Source organism: Pinus tabuliformis, chromosome 5_2, assembly GCF_031772625.1.
Source record: "Pinus tabuliformis cultivar Carrire ecotype Pingquan chromosome 5_2, CPIR1, whole genome shotgun sequence".
NCBI lineage: Eukaryota > Viridiplantae > Streptophyta > Pinopsida > Pinales > Pinaceae > Pinus > Pinus tabuliformis.
In genome coordinates, this window is record NC_142306.1 from 353,605,438 (window position 1) to 353,622,410 (window position 16,973).

Below are 16,973 nucleotides of genomic sequence, written 5' to 3' on the forward strand. Positions count from 1 at the left end.
TTCTTTATAGACCTCATTGTGTATCATAATAGGGATGTGTACCACACTCATGTGGATGAAGGATCCTCCACTTGTATCATGGCTTGGTCATTCCGGAAAACCGTTGTTTCTCCAGCAATCATTAAGTACTATCATTCATTACTTCAATGGTTTTACCTTTGTACCTTAGGGTTTTCTTCCAAAATTTTCCATCAAGTTGGGAGAGAAATCTTTACCGATGACGTAGAAGTTGTTGAGTCCCCACATGACTATAAATTTCTCCTTGGATGTAGTTCATTACACACTATGACTATTGTCATGTTGTCTATCTTTTGCATTTTTAACTTTCCCCAAGAAGGAAAGACCATAACTAATCGACAACTTGAATATATAGTATGTCGGTGACCAAACTAACCATTATAGGCACCATAGTTCCATTTGTTGGAGATAACCCTTTGTCTTATGAGAATGTTAGTGCAAGATTGTTTAGGACCATCTAATACACCCCATCATAAATGTATGTTATCCCTATGACACCTCTGATATTCCATCCACTTATAATTCTCCCATGCATATGATCTCTTTCATCACTAGTGGATCCCATCGATCACATGACCCTTGGGTGGTGCCCTCTATTTTAGCTGTAGAATCATATGGTGAAAAAATTCCATCTGCAACAAAAGATATTTCCTCTAGAGTGGTCCCATTAACACCTATTGGAACTAATTATAAACTCCATTCCAATATGGAGTATGATCAAGATGATTTTACCACACATGCCTTCACTCCACCTATTTCTCATGACTCCCTTGATGTCAATCTCCCTTCACAAAAGAAAACTTGGTGCTCATGAATTCAATTGATAATCCAAGGGAAGATACGCCTCATAATACTTCTATTATCCTTACTCTATAAATGGTGGATCTTGGCAAACAAAATCTTGACTTAGGCTAGGGGAGATTTCTTGTGTCATTCAATGAAGTACCACCCTAGCACCGAGTCAAGTTTTGGATTTCTAGTATTGACTTTACCATGAATTGTTCAATACAAACCCAGTGATTAACAAGTCCCTTGTACCTCCATTTTGTTTTGACCACTACAATTAAGGAGTTGTACTAGCTCATGAGACCACTCAATTTTTTGTCCTCAGGTAGTTCCTAATAATGATATGATTCTAGGCTTCCACTAGAATCATCAACCCTTAGGAATGTGTAAATTCAACTCTATATATTTTTGCCATAACATGATGTTCCATATAATGCGAAAAAACACCCATGAGTTCATAAAAGTTAATAGGAATCCTTGGCCTATGCTAGTGGTGGGAACTATATAATATAACCTATTAGACTACATTATTCCTTGTACATATGTATTATAGCTTTTGGCTTGGTCTAGTCCTATAATCTCTCCTTTTTACCCGCCATGATTCTAAATCTAAACCTCATTCTCTCTTATATTTCATATTATAGCTATATCCTCCAAGGATTCCATCAAAATTTTTACCTTGTGATCACTAAAATGCATCACTTATGCATACTAATAAACCTTGGCCTCATTTCTCGTAATTGCAATCACATTTGTCTTGGCCTTACTACTAGATTTTTATTATTTTTCTTACCCTTCCTAGAGAGACCACTATTATGTGTTTCTTTATTTCCCAACCTCTCCACTTCACTTTGCTTAGGATGGTTCTATCATCTCAAAATAAGTTTCTACCCTCTATGCCATTTGTTTCCCTAGGACAAGCTTATTTTGTATTCTTCTCATGCTCATTAATCATTGAAGGGTACCAAGCATACTTTTATCTATTTTTCAAGCTTGTTAAAACTTGTTAGTTTGAGGGGGCTTGGCCTAGGTTCAAAGTGTGTTGCACACCAAAAAAACCCTCAACTACTGGCTCTTTCGGCAACAACCTAAAAGTAGGTCAAATTCTCACCTGAGGCAGTTATGGGGGGTTGTAGAACCAGGTTTCCACAACTAAAGAAATACCCGTGAAGTGGTGTCATGTAACTACTTCTAATGTGTATCAATCTTATAAATTTGCATGCATAATAACTTCATGCAGATGATTAGTTTACAAAAACACATATACTCTAACACACAATAGTATATATTACAAGTATTCACATAATTTCGTGAAAATCACACGTAATAAGATACATAACAGTAGGCAATTAACATATACAGAAATGCAATACTTCCCCAAAACTTCTTATTTATTAAACAAATCTTCAATTACATTCACTTCTCTGACCTGGGCACCCAGCTGTAGATGGTCTACACACTTAGTTGTAGACTCTTCAAGATCTTTGTGCACTCAGTTGTGGAGCCTTCCCCAAAACTACAGAATACAGACACGGAAACAGAGATTCACTTATGATATTTCATTACTTCCCTTACATTCTCCTCATCCCTTTTACAAAGTATTATATACCCTTTTATACAATTAATCTATACAAAACCTTGGTCCACATACCATGGATCCATAAAATAAGGACTACTATTGATACCCATTACAAAATAAGTGCTTTATCCTATCTCGAAAGACCTAAAAGTACGCACAATGAATATATCTTTGCCATCTCTGTGCGTTCTGCTCCTTCTTTCACGAAATATTTTACCCAAAACTTGGACCAAGTTGGGCCATGCCCAATAGACCCTCAACACTCACCTGTGACTCATATTGAGTCACTCAGCATCGATGCCCTTGATCTTCGTTGCGATCCCATTTTATACTATGTTGTAATGCTAGAGTGTTTATGCCATCAAATTTTCTTCCTGATGTGTCTCCTTCAAATAAAGCTTTTGTAGTAGGGCCAATAGTCTTCTGCAGTAGCCCTGCTTCCCTTTGCTTCAATTCCTTTAGCTGTTCATCTACTTCCTACAAAGGTTCCAGGGCTTCCTCCTACCATAGTTGAGTCCTCTCCTGCAAGATATATGCTTTCCTTCCCAGGTCATCTATTTGCGTCTAGAGGTTCTTTCCTTCATAAATGTTGGCAATCCTTTGCAAGGCTGGGAAGGTCTTCATAGCTACCGATATCTCATCACGCTACTTCTACTTGGACTATAGTTTTATTACAAAGGGAAACTCTTCTAATACCTCTCATCACTGTGGTGTTCTTCGTGTTCCTACCATCCCCCTATTTCTTTTGTTCCCTCATCAACATTCTTTGTACTTGTACCCGCACCTTGAGAGGTACATTTTTCTGCTCCATTCCGTTCCTTCTATCAATCCTGCACAACTGCGAGGAGATCATATTTTTTTACCAAGTATGGCAATGGATGCCATGTCTCTGTTGGGTCCTTCATCGCTTTCACATATGCCCTGTGAAAGTATACCTTAAACTTCACTATATGACAATATTGTTTGTATAGGATCGGTGATAGTCTACGATACTAATTCACCACCATATGAAAATCCATCACCATGACTACAAAGAACATATTTTTGTCTGTTGCACGCATTGAATCCTTCGTAAACCATAGCGAATCATACCTCGTTTCTTCACATACATCCACCTGAATATTCATAAATTGAGAATCTTCTGTCTCCTTCCATGCAATAAGTGAAATAAGAATTAATAACCAGGCATAGTGGAAGGTGTTTCCTTATTCGTATGCTTCCCTACAATCCATTAAAAACTCCTTACATAGATAAGAAGCCCAGTTGAACTAGACCCCTGTGCTAAATTTTTCTGCTAATGACACTACTACTGCAGGCACTTCATTGGCCCTACGCTTCCTCCTGATTTTCCCTGCTAAGATATGTGCAGCGAAGCACACACCTTGATCTCAATGGAGTTTACCTCGTATCCACATGATTTATTTACTAGCCCAGACTTCTATTTCATCATCTAGTAATCTCCTTGTCTTTTCTTTTACCCACGAATTCATCCACGGGGTCCTTTCCTTGATATGGAAGCACTGTTATTTTTCTGATGAGCATCTCATCAATTGGGATCCTTGTCCCTAACCAAATGCAACCATCATGCACCAATGTAAGGAGTTGTTGCACATAGATTGTATTGAATGGGCTTTGACTGAATTTTGGCACATTCATCATGTTCAAAAGTCCTTCTCTCTGCACTCCCGCAACCCATTGTTGTAGCTCCAGTCTTATAACTTCACTCTCTGAGTAGTGGACTTTCTTCAGGTACCTACTAGGCTCAAATTTTAGGTATTTTCTTTTGTCGTTGAAATCCTAATCTTACAATTTGAGTTAGGGAATATTCCCCAACACTTTCCTTCAAAAGGCACCTCTTTTGGCAACAATGACACATAAGTAGCAAATTTCCCTTCTTTTGGCTCCTTAACTAGCTTTGTGCCTGTTTTCTTGGCGGCATGTACGCTGGGACTAGAGAGGGAGTCTCCACATCCTCTATCTCCATCCTATGAAACTCAATTTCTTCCTTATTGTCATGGACTTGCTAAGGTTCCTCCTCCTGCATCGGTCTCTTTCCTTTCTGCATGGGATTTTTTCCCTTGTCCTCCACATTCTTCGACTGCACTTCTTTCTGCGTCTTCTTCCCTAGTGACATTATTAATTCTACCGCAGAGACCTCGGCTAGTATCTTCTCCTTCATCTTTTGTGGCTGCACCAATGACTGTGCCTATGGCACCTTCCTCAATGACCTTAAGGCATTAGGGACATAGGTACATTTTCTCCTATGGTATTTCCTGCTTGTGACTCCATGATACCAGCTAGCCCTTTCTTCTTAAATATTTTGACCAACTCTTCCTAGCTCCTCTTAGACATGCAATATCTCTTCTTCACTTAGGTGCACTTTTTTATCTCTCTTAGGCAACAAAGTGTCAAATGTGGTGTGAGATGTGGTTTTTATAACAATTTTAAATTCCCCGACTCATGATTGGCTCTAGATTTGGTTCATTAATGTAGGTATGGGCTTGATACATCCAGCTATGCTTCATAAATGGTTTTCTTTCGCACCCATCAATGATAATTTCTTTTTAACGGTTCCCTTTTTCCTTCCAACAGTCATAATTCTAGCTAACTTCGCCTGAATTACCTTTTGGTGCAGTCACCTCTTCTTCGATGTAGCTTCTATGGAATTTGTCATACTCCTCAGTATCACGCAACAATATTCCTTCGATGAAGTCCCTTCCTACAAAGAAGTTTATAATTTCGTGCCCACTTTCAACTGTAAGTGGCACTAAAACTTCCTTCCCTTCGTTCTTTAGTGTGACGGTCCAGGGACATAATAATCCCTGTATATTTTCAGTCTACTACCATTCACTCTTCCTGGAATCATCTAAATATTTAACTCCATGAGCTGAACAACACCACCATCTCTAATGTTCTTGACGATATATGGCCCCAACCAATGATTTTTAAATTTTCCTAGGAAATTTGCGAACTTAATGTCATATAATATTACAATATTGCCTTCGTAAAATATATTCTTCTTGATGTGCCTATCATGCGAGGCTTTCTCCCTTGATTTCTACACCTGCTGATGGACTCTTGCTGTGAATCTATCTTCTTCTAAAGCTAGTGTCTACAACACTCTCTCGTTCATCATGGTGGGGTCTGCTATTTCTGTGATAGCTACAATTCTCAAACTTGGCACAAGGTATTCCATTGGCATAACTACTTCTTGTCCATATACCAACCTAAAAGGTGTCTGCCTAGTCAATTTCTTGCATGTTGTTCTATATGCCCACAACACCACTGGAACCCTCAACTCCTAGTCATCTTTATTTAAGTTGCACACCTTGGTCATTGCATTCTCCAGAATCTTATTGAAAGCTTCCACTGTCCCATTTGCATGAGGATGATAGGGAGTTCTCTTCTGATGGTAAACTTGGAATTCCTCAGTTAGTGCTTCAATTGTCTTATTCAAAAAATATGTCCCTTGGTTGCTCATCAAGATCTCTGGACAACTAAATCTAGGCAATATATACTTGAAAATGAACTTCACAGTAGTTTCCGCATTGCAATCCTTTATCGGTTTCACCTCAGCCCATCTTGTCAAATAATCCATCGTGGTGATGACATATCTTGCACCAGTGTTTTTCCTTGGTGGACTGATTGGTCCAATAAAGTCAATTTCCCATTTATCAAAAGCCTGCAAAGTCACTTGGGGTACTAGTAGCATTTAATCTCTTCTTGTTGGCTTTCCTATCCTTTGACATACATCACATGATTGATAAAAGTCTTTTGCTTCCTTATGCATTGTAGGCCAACATAACCTAGCTCTCAAATCTTCTGCGTACTGGATTTTCCTGCATAATGCCCACATGTGACTCCTCTATGAGCTTTCGTTAGAATGTTTTGTCTTTCATGTTCAAGAACATATCTGTGTAGTACTTCATCATGTCCAATTTTATAAAAGTGTCCCACAATCAACAAGAAATCAGTTTCTCGAACCACCAATTCCTTCTTTTTCTTTGTAGTGTACTCCACGGACGCCATTCTTATGGACAAAAACTAAATAATATCCATGAACTAATCATTTGTGAATCTAATTTCAAGCAACTATGCATTGGGTAGGTTATCTTCAAGACTTGTAGGTTCTTCTCCTGTCTCTATCTTGGATAGGTGATCCAACCCAACATTTAATCTACCTAGCTTCACTAAAACTTCGAAGTCATATTCTTGGAATAATAACAACCATCTAGAGATCTTTCCTCATAAGCCAAGATTATTTACCAAATATTTCAACGTAGAGTGATCTGTGAACATCTTAAAGTGTCCTCCTAACAAATAATGTTTGAATTTCTTTAGTGCATACACCATAGCTAACCCCTCCCTTTCTGTTGTGCTGTAATCCTTTTCTACCTTAGACATCTCCCTACTTGAAAATGCAATGGGATGATCAATATCCCCTACTCCCAATTGTACTAGTACTACTCCCAAAGCTATGCAAGATGCATCAACATGCACGTGAAATTATTTCTTCCAGTTTGGAAAAACTAGAATTGGCACAATTACTATTTTTTCTTTCCACATATCCAAGCTCTTATGGAATTGTTCATCCCACCTGAAGGTCACATCCTTATTCAACAAATTTTCCATCAGTGTAGTTATCTATGCATATCCTTTTATAAATTTCCTATAATAACCAGTGTTTCCTAGCGTAGTACACAATTGTCTTACTCTTTTTGGTGCTGGCAGGTTCACAATGACTGCGATCTTCGAATCTGCCATCAATCCTTGTTTACAAGCCACATGTCCCAACAATATTCCAAATCGAAAAATATGCACTTCTTCAGGTTCAATGATTTTTGATACTTCCAATATGTATCCAACAAAAACCTCAAGCTCACCACATGCTTCTTTAATAGCCCAAATAATGTCCAATCGTTGAAGTAAAATTCCAAAAATTTGTGTATGTACTCTTTGAAAGTTACAATTACAACTCTCGAAAAAATGGCAGGTGCACTATTCAACCCAAAAGGCATCACTATGTGCTAATAGGACCCCCATTCTGTGGTAAACATTGTCTTATGTCTGTCTTTCGGTGCAATTTTGATCTGGTGATACCCTGAGAAGCCATCTGTAAAAGAGTAAACCTCTTTTCCTCCTACATTATCCAACACTTTATCTGAAAATGGATTTGTAAAAGGGTCATGCAGGCATGCATCATTTAACTTCCTCAAGTCCACACAAATTCTAATTTCCCCTTTCGCCTTATTTTCCTGAACTACCATGGGACTTACCCATTCAGACTCTTCGACAAGTTCAATTATCCCCGCAGCTAACATTTTGTCCAATTCTTCTTTTACCTTTTCCTTATACTTTGGGTTCAATCTATAAGGCTTCTGCTTAATAGGCTTCACATGAGGCTTCAGAGTAATCCTCATAACTCCCAAATCCCCTATGATGCCTTTCATATCTAAAACTTTAGAGGGAAACAACTCCTGGTATTCATGCAAAAAATCTATTATATTGCTCACAATGTCATCATCCTAGTAATCTCCTATGGTCGCATAATTCAGTTTAGCTTCTATCCCTATATTTACTTTCCTTGTTTTCAATGGTTGCATTATATCTAGCATCTCTATCTCAGTTCCATTCACTCCATGACATCCTTCTGACTCTTTGATATCAATGTTGCGAGGATCTTCGTCGTCTTCTGCACTGAGGTTATAACATTCCATCACAATTCGAGCCTGCGCAACCCAATCAGGTTACTAGATAGCTAGAACTTTGTTTTTAAAAATCCTATTCTTAACCATATTCAGCGCTACACCTATATGTGGATAGTCATCTTCAAATCTGAATGTCATAAAAAATCCATCCACCATTTTTGCCCAGCTAGCAATGCAATTTCGGAGTTCAGTTTCCAAATACCATTTCAAATGGATTGTTTCCAAGTTATGGATGAAACCATGCACCCATTCTTCTTGCAAAATTTCTCTCGAAGTTGCCATACAAAGTTGTATATGGTCTCTAGGATCATTCTGGGCATCATACTTGTCTGCAAGTTCTATTTCTACTTGTCCAAATCTTACCCACCATCTTATGTGTACCCCACCATCTAACAGGCATAGCCCTCAACACTTGATCCAATGCTAACTATCTCTGACATTCTGGTACCCGCCTTTCATAGTATTTAAAGAAAGTATTTACATCACCCAAACCATCATATAAATGTAAATCACTACCTTAGTTGTCATGCAGCACACCACTTTGGCGATCCTTTCACATCACCTTGTAGACACTTCATGCAATTTGTTCTACTAGTTCTCCAATTCTTCTTTTGAATCTGAGGTACAGGAACTAACTTTCTCCCAAGTCAACTTTCCATCTGCAGTGGGATTGATCCATTCTTCTTCCTTCATTGTGATTTGATAGATATTATCAACATCATCCATGCTATATTCCTCTCTGACAGGCTCTGTATACCTCACCCCTTCTGATGGATCCAATGGAACAATAACCCTCATATTATTGTTTTTAAATATCATTTTCCTTTTCTTCAGATTAATTATAGCCATGTTGTCAAATTCCCAATCCAATCCAAGCAATGCAGGGTAAAGATTACTATCATCTACTATCTCAATCAGTTCAAAGTCAGTGGTAGTGCACACTCCATCGATGTCCACAGTGACATTAGATAACCTTACTAGGGGTAATATTTTCTATTGGTTTGCCATCTTTAGCTGAATAGTAGACCATTGCAGCTTCAAGTTACCCATTAATTCCCAAGTCTATCTTGGAAAGACATTAGCATTAGATCCCAGATCTAAGATAACCTAATCCATGTCACAGTCTCTAATCTACGCTGTAAGCCTCATTTATTTCCCTATTCTCTTCTTGTGTCTATGAAAATTATTCGCTACAAACATCTCACTCTATGGTATCTCCCTAGAAGTATAGGAGTCTATCAATTTTTGTAATCCCTCCACAACCTTCTGATTCCTCAACAACTTCATGTAGGTTTTTAGAAAAGACTCCAAAACATTTGGATCCACCTCTTGTGTCACAATCGGTATTATTTCGTGGTAATCCTTCTAATTTGGCTATGTGGTAGAGGTTGAGGCCCCATCATCCATAAAGCTTTGCCTCACCTCCATGAATGCTTGCTTTTCCTTCAAGATATCAAATACATGAGCCTTTTCAGTGGTTTCCTTATCCATGTGGCTTCAACTTCTTTTTTTCCATCAACCTTATCATTCATAGTCATGGTTCCACTTCTCATAACAATGCCAATGAGAAGTTGATATTCTCCTAGCTCAATGGTCATCATTTGGAAATTTGTTGTAGGCTACTGGTTTCTTTTCTCCTACATCTTCGCAATGAAGAAGGGATATTATTCTATGCCATGATCAAAAGCCTTACAGTAATTGTAGGTTGTCGTTGGGTTTTGATAGTCTCTAGCAAAATGTCCTGCATGTCCACAATTATAGGATAGAATATGGCCTCATCCTCGACCAGCTCCTCATCCTCATCCTTGAAGTTCTCCTCATCCAACGTGATCACCTTGCTCTTCATACGTGTGTCCTTAGGCTTGCATTCTATAACTATTAGCAGTGCTCTCCATCATTAAGTCATAACTTTGACAATTTTTTTCATCATGTCCTACTGATCTACAGAAGTTACAAAACAACTATTTCAGGGTCTGTATATATTTATGTAATAGATATAAATATTCAAAGTGATGCTGACCTCATGTCCTACAAGTAACGCACCACAGACCCATATTTACTAAATTAGGCACTCCACTTGCAATATAATCTCTGAATACTGGGCATTGATCCTTATAATGACCTTTCGCTTTGCACTTCGTACACCGCACTTTTGAAATTTCTAGTCTAACTTCTTTACCTTTCATCAGATCCTGCATTTCAAGGGTCAACGTAGCTAGATGATTTTGTATCTACTGTACTCCTGCGTGAGTATCTCCAACAGGTGAGGTTTCCAACTTCATCACAATCTCCAATGCTTTAGCTTGCATCCTGATATTCTATTGTGCCAATGGTAACTTAGTATGTGGAAAAAGCGTGGCTATGAACCATTCCTTATGTTGCTATGGGGGTATCTCAAAGCTCACTTGAACCATCAAAACCTTGAATCACTGATCCAATTCCCATACGGATTCATTTGGTGCTTACTTGATCTCTTTAAGCTCTATGATACACCGTGATTCTGATTTTGGCTTCTTGAACTCTTCTACCAAGACCTTCTTAATTTCATCAAACGTAGCATTCGTCTTACTCACAAAGTATTTCATATACCATGTCAGTGCCCTTTCCCTTAGCAACGTGATGAGTTGTGCCTTCTTTACATCATCATTTTTAATCTGTCTTTCCATCCATATTGCATCATCTATGAACCAAAACTAGCTAGAGTCCTCTATTCCCAGTCCTCTAAATACAGGTAACTTAATGTCATCGACCATTCTTCTTCTCAGGGGGCTAAGTAGAGAGGTAGGTGGAGGTGGAGGCATAGGGGAAGTATGGGGAGGGGCATGGGGTGTGAGGGGGGTGGATGGATGGGGAATGCCAAAGACGCCTTGATTCTTTTCAGCCCCTGACTTTGACGTACCTTCAGGATGGGTGGGGGAATATCACAGGGTTATAGGGTTACTTCTTTCTTCTTTGTTCTCAGATCCCAATAGAGGGTTATAGTCAACCTCAATAAAATTCTTTAGATCTATTCTATATTGTTTTCCACTTCGTGTAGCTCATGGTTCCGACTTTTTTCTTCTTTTCCCAAACATTAATCTGACTGCATCCGCAGAATCCATTTTTCACACAATAACATTTTAATCCAGAGATTCAAAGAATTTTAAAACTTACCTCATGTTCGTTGGAAGAATCATTTTTCAGCTTCGCTATAGGACATGATTTGGTCGATCACGAACTCAATGATAAATCCTTCCAAAATTATATCGATCCAAAAATCAACAGCCCTTGAGATACTGTTATCGACTCTCATGAGTCATTGTATCAAATCAAGGTTCCATTCCTTAGGTTCATTGCCTTTGAAACAATTCTTATGCTCAGCTAACCTAGATATCCACTCAAGTAATTGAATGTGGAATGAACCAAAGAAAATATCATATTGATCTTCGAAGATATATCTATGCAACCAAGCTTCAGTAGATAAATGTGGGTTTTTGTTCTCTTTTTCTGCAAATTCTCTTTCTTTATGTTCGACCAACTCCTGGAATTCTTTCTTCTATAGACACCAAATCATATCCCTTTACATGTACCACGGTCCCAACAATGAAACCATTTGTTGGTTTGAGGAGGCTTGACCTAGGTTTAGAGTGTGTTGCACACCAACAAAACCCTCAACTACTGGCCCTTTCGGCAATGACTTGCAAGGAGGTTGCAGTCTCACCCGAAGCAATTATTGGGGATTGCAGAACCAGATTTCCGCAACAGAAGGGATATCCATGAAGTGGCACTATGTAATTACTTCTACTGTATATCAATCTTATAAATTTGCATGAATGATTAGTTTACATAAATGCATAAACTCTAACACATAATAGTATATCTTACAGGTCTTCACATTATTCAATGAAAATCACACATAATTAAATCCATAACAGTAGACAATTAACATATACATGAATACAATACTTCACCAAAACTTCTTTATTAAACAGATCTTCAACTACATTCACGTCTTTGACCTGAACACCCAGCTATAGGTGGACTACGCACTCAACTACAAACTCTTCAAGGTCTCTGTGCACTCAGCTGCGGAACCTTCCCCAAAACTACATACTATAGAAGTGGAAACAGAGATTCACTTATGATATTTCATTACTTCCCTTACTTGTTTCCCATGCATTTTACAAAGTATTACATATCCTTTTATACAATTCATCTATACAAAAACCATAGTCCACATACCATGGATCCATAAAACAAGGGCTACTACCTGATACCCATTACAAAATAAGGGCTTTATCCCATCCCAAAATCCCTAAAATTCCATGCGATGAATATATCTTCACCAACTCTGCACGGTCTGCTCCTTCTTTCATGGGGTCTTTTACCCAAAACTTGGACCAAGTTGGGCCATGCGCAACAAAACCTCACGAAAAAAATCTCTATATTGAACATACTACTCTTTCTTCTTCAAGCTCATTAAACAATGAAGAATACACATTATCGAGTATCATTTTATTTTTTATCCGGGCTCATTAAAATTGAATGAAAAATACACTATCAAGATTTTCTTCTCTTTCATGCTCACTACACTATGAAGGAGATACCTACTAATAAAAATAGAGGGGAGGGAAATTGATTTCATAATTATATCAATCAAAATGGTAGCATTAGTCGCATCACCCTTGAACATGGCAGCTATTTTTGTTAATATATTACAAATAGGTTTTCACTTTCATAGAAGTTGCACCATATGTATGATTCCTTTTAATCCTTTGGCTAGTTACTCTTCCAGTCACTATGGAGTTCTCTTCAATGCCTCCTATGTTGTTTCATGATATCACATGGTGCTCATTAGTTAATGCTTTGAAGTCAATTTTATATAATGTAATTACAAGTTCAAGGAAATTTTAAACCTCATTTAGCCATCTACAATCCTTGTTGAACTTTTGTTCAGCCTTTCTTGTGCCAATTATATTTGTTGACTTCATCTATTCACATCATTTCTTGATCTGTTTCATGTCAATTGATGGGGGATGCATTAAGGCCCTCCTTTGATGAATCTTCTCATGTAGACTTTAGCTCATTATTCAAGAGCTTGATCTAGGAACCCATAGCACCTTGGAGCTTGTAGTCCTTAGTTGTATGCTTCCTCATGATCTATAGTGAGTTTACCTCATTAACTCTTGATCACTTGAATCCATAAGTGGTTGATGTCAACACATTTATTCACACTTTGTGGGTTGTTCTAGGTAACATGAAGTCCCCTCACATCTCTTAACACTATACCATAATGACCGGTAATATGAAAATTTCTACCATTCTCGACATTAGTTCTTTTATTTGCATGTTGTAGATTCATACCATCAGGGTTGAGTATAAGACCTTAGGTTTAGGCAAATATCACTCTTATATGACACCCATGACATGTTGCATTGGATTTCGTTTCATGTCATGTACTTTGAGTACTAATCTGGGGCATCACTCTTCTATGTGTCCATTTCCTACTAATGTATAATTTGACATAAATACACGATGATTTTGTTAGTGGTTATGATATTTTGGTTTGTTCCATGGATCCACTATGTATTTCTTATGACCATGTACTAGACTTCCATGACATCAATCTATTGTGTATAATTTGGTGTCCATATTCAATTATTATTTATGCTAAGGAATGGGTATTCCTTCCTTGAGGATGATATATTTATGATTGAGACTTCATCTATTATAGTTACTCTCTTGATCCAAACCCCTTCCTTTTATTTTGATACTTGATTGTAATGAATTTTGGTAATAAATTTCACTTATGACCTCATGCATTTGGGGGCATTTGTTATAATCCTATTTGCCACATCATTTCAATGAGATAGAATCTGGTTCAACTTACCTTAGTTTCTAGCTAGAATGCATTCCCTTTAACACTTGTTTTTTCTTATATAGGTCTTACGAGGAAGTTATTAGATGTTATAAGGATGCAATTACATAATTGAGTAATTTCTCATGATTATTTTGTTAGAATTTCATAATTATGGAATGATAATTATTTCATAATCTACAAAAAAACCATAATTGAGAGGAAGGTTCTTAGTGAGTTTGGAAAAGCTTATAATTAACCATGAAACTTGTGTATGAATTATAATTGCTTGGTTCACATGCCATCGAATCTATCCATCACTTGTATCCACCTAATTCACATTCCATCAAACCTAATTTCATGTGGCCTTATGTGTCTAAATACATCCTCCAAAATTTGGATATGGTATTTATAATGAGACTCTCTCAGGGGTGAAGGAGGAAGAGAAGATATGGAGAGAACATTACGTTGTAGAAATACTATACTAGGACCCCACTTGCTGCATGAATGAGCCCAATTTATGTCTGAGATAAGGGAATTTTAGGAGGAAGGAATTGGAGGAGTAATCGACGCTAGAAGGTATATCTATTGATTGTAATGATGTTTTTTATGAATGCAAATTTGATTTCCCTCTCTACATTTTCATGTTTATGAGATTTTGTCCATTTTTGACATGATCAGATTTGATCTATAGTCTATTTTTCCTTTGCAAAGAATCATCTTTGTTTGGTTGTGTACGTGTGCATGTGTTAGGACTAAAGAGTTGGATCAAGGTATCTAATCAACATAAAATCTTCCATCTACTACAATAGGTCTATGATCATCACCAGCGTGCATAGGGTGTTAGGTACATCCCTACATCAGCTATTTCGATTCCATGTAAAAGGTTGATTGCTACTAGATCTAGGAAACTCATTGGATTCATATTTCCCATTGTTTGGAAGATATTGAGGTGGGATCTAAGGGAAAATAGTCCCTTTTTTGTGAGAATTAATTAGAAAAATTATCTTCTTCATGAAAACCTATCTAACTTGCCAATTTAAACATTAATGTTTTTTGAAAATGTGAACCATGATTAGTGACAACCTATAAAGGCACAAAAAAAAATTCAATAACATGATTGAAAACTAATAAACTTGTTGTCCTACTATTGTTTACGAAGGCCAACATAGCTTTTAATCCAATTTATGAATTAAATGATGGCTATGATCATGTACTTGTGACCATCTATGAAGTAGGATAACATGTCATAAAATCCACTCCCTACTTGGTAAATGAATAAAAAATAATGACAAAATGTAATGGAACATGAAGTGCATATTTTTTATAAATATATAATAAGGATGACACTTGACGAATTCAATATAATACTTAAAAATCAATGGCTACAGGTATCCTACATGTAAAAATAATTGGGTTCTCATTCAAGAAAGATGATTATCACATTCTACAATGTGGAAATCCTTTAAAACTATCTCATATTCCACATGTGTTAGCCATCATTGCAATATAATATTTACCCATCAATGATATAAAGTGTCACTGATGATGACATATCATTGGGAATGATGACAAATACACCAACACTGATTGGAAGAAAAATGAGGGACATGAAATAAATATATATTGATGAAGTTGTTGAACATCATGAATTACTACCAATGACAACTTCACAATATGAGGGTACCTCATTTTTAGTCCAACAAGGTTTTTACTATTGGAGTACATGCACATTATCTACCTTTATCTTACCTACATTTCCTATGTAACATTATTGGGTTAAAAGTTCATGTAATAAAGTTAATAAAGGCAAATAAGACCAAGGTCATGGGACATGTATTTCAAGATGAATGTTGGGAAAAGCATCCTAGTGGGAATAACTTGTTGTTTATTATGGCTAGGGAAATTGGCAAAGGAATTGGAAAGGCAAAGTGGCAATTATTGGCATGTATTTATGAAAATAAAGGAAAATAGGAGAAAAATAAGGTGAAAGGTCACAGGTTGCACGTGAGGAGGAAATTGAAGGAAAATAGTGGAAAAATCAAGAAATTAGAGGAAACAATAACAAAAAAGCATCAAAGCATCAATTTGGGCTAAGAAATGGGAAATCTAGATTGTAGTCACTTAGAGGAAGGGTTATAAGAGGGTCTGGAGGGTTAAATTTTCTAGATTTCCTTTTCATGGGAGTGACTGGGGCTCCAGATCACTGAAAAATAAATTTAACTCAGGGTTTTGGCACCTCGAGTGGTTGTCTAGCTCCTGCGATTCCTATAGCACCTGAGGGAAGTCGATAAAGTTTCATATTGTTGATTCCACTTCCTTAAATATACATAGGGAGTTGATTCATGTAATAATATACCTCCACTCATGTACCCAAGAAAGTTGGTGAAAGTGGATAAATGTAAGAGGTGACACTACATCCTACCCTTTTGGAGGTCCTACTATTTTTAACAGTTACTATTCATAGGATATTTATTTTTAGAAAATGTTATCATGTAGGATGACTTGTGGTAGTGGCTAAGAATTGATAGGGTAGTGACATCATTATATTTTATCCATTAATGCACTCTTCCTTATCCCTAGCCACCTTATCCAGAAATGCACACTTCCTTCTTATTTCGAGAGACAAACCTTATCCAAATCTCTTCATTTCTCACTTATTTTTGGCTCATCATATCCTTATTTAATTCTATTATTGAATATAACTCTATTTTAAACCCTACAACTCCATTTTTGGCTTATATAGTTGGAATTAAGGGATATTTCATTTTTTCTAGTTATGTATGCAAAAGGAATCACACTTGGTTCACGTTAGTCCTCTCCGTGAGAGTGTTATTTAAATTTAGTCAGTGAAAGAAATATATTCAAGTGAATTCGAATTAACCTTTCAATTACTTAAGCTATTTAAGTGTTATTTCATTCTCTATTTTCTCCTATTGTCTTGCAATTGTTAGTGTATTATTGTTAAGCCCTACATAAGCCCCATGTTAACCCTAAAACGTCTTATTAATCCCTATATATTGGCTATTACATTTCTGTTGTTATT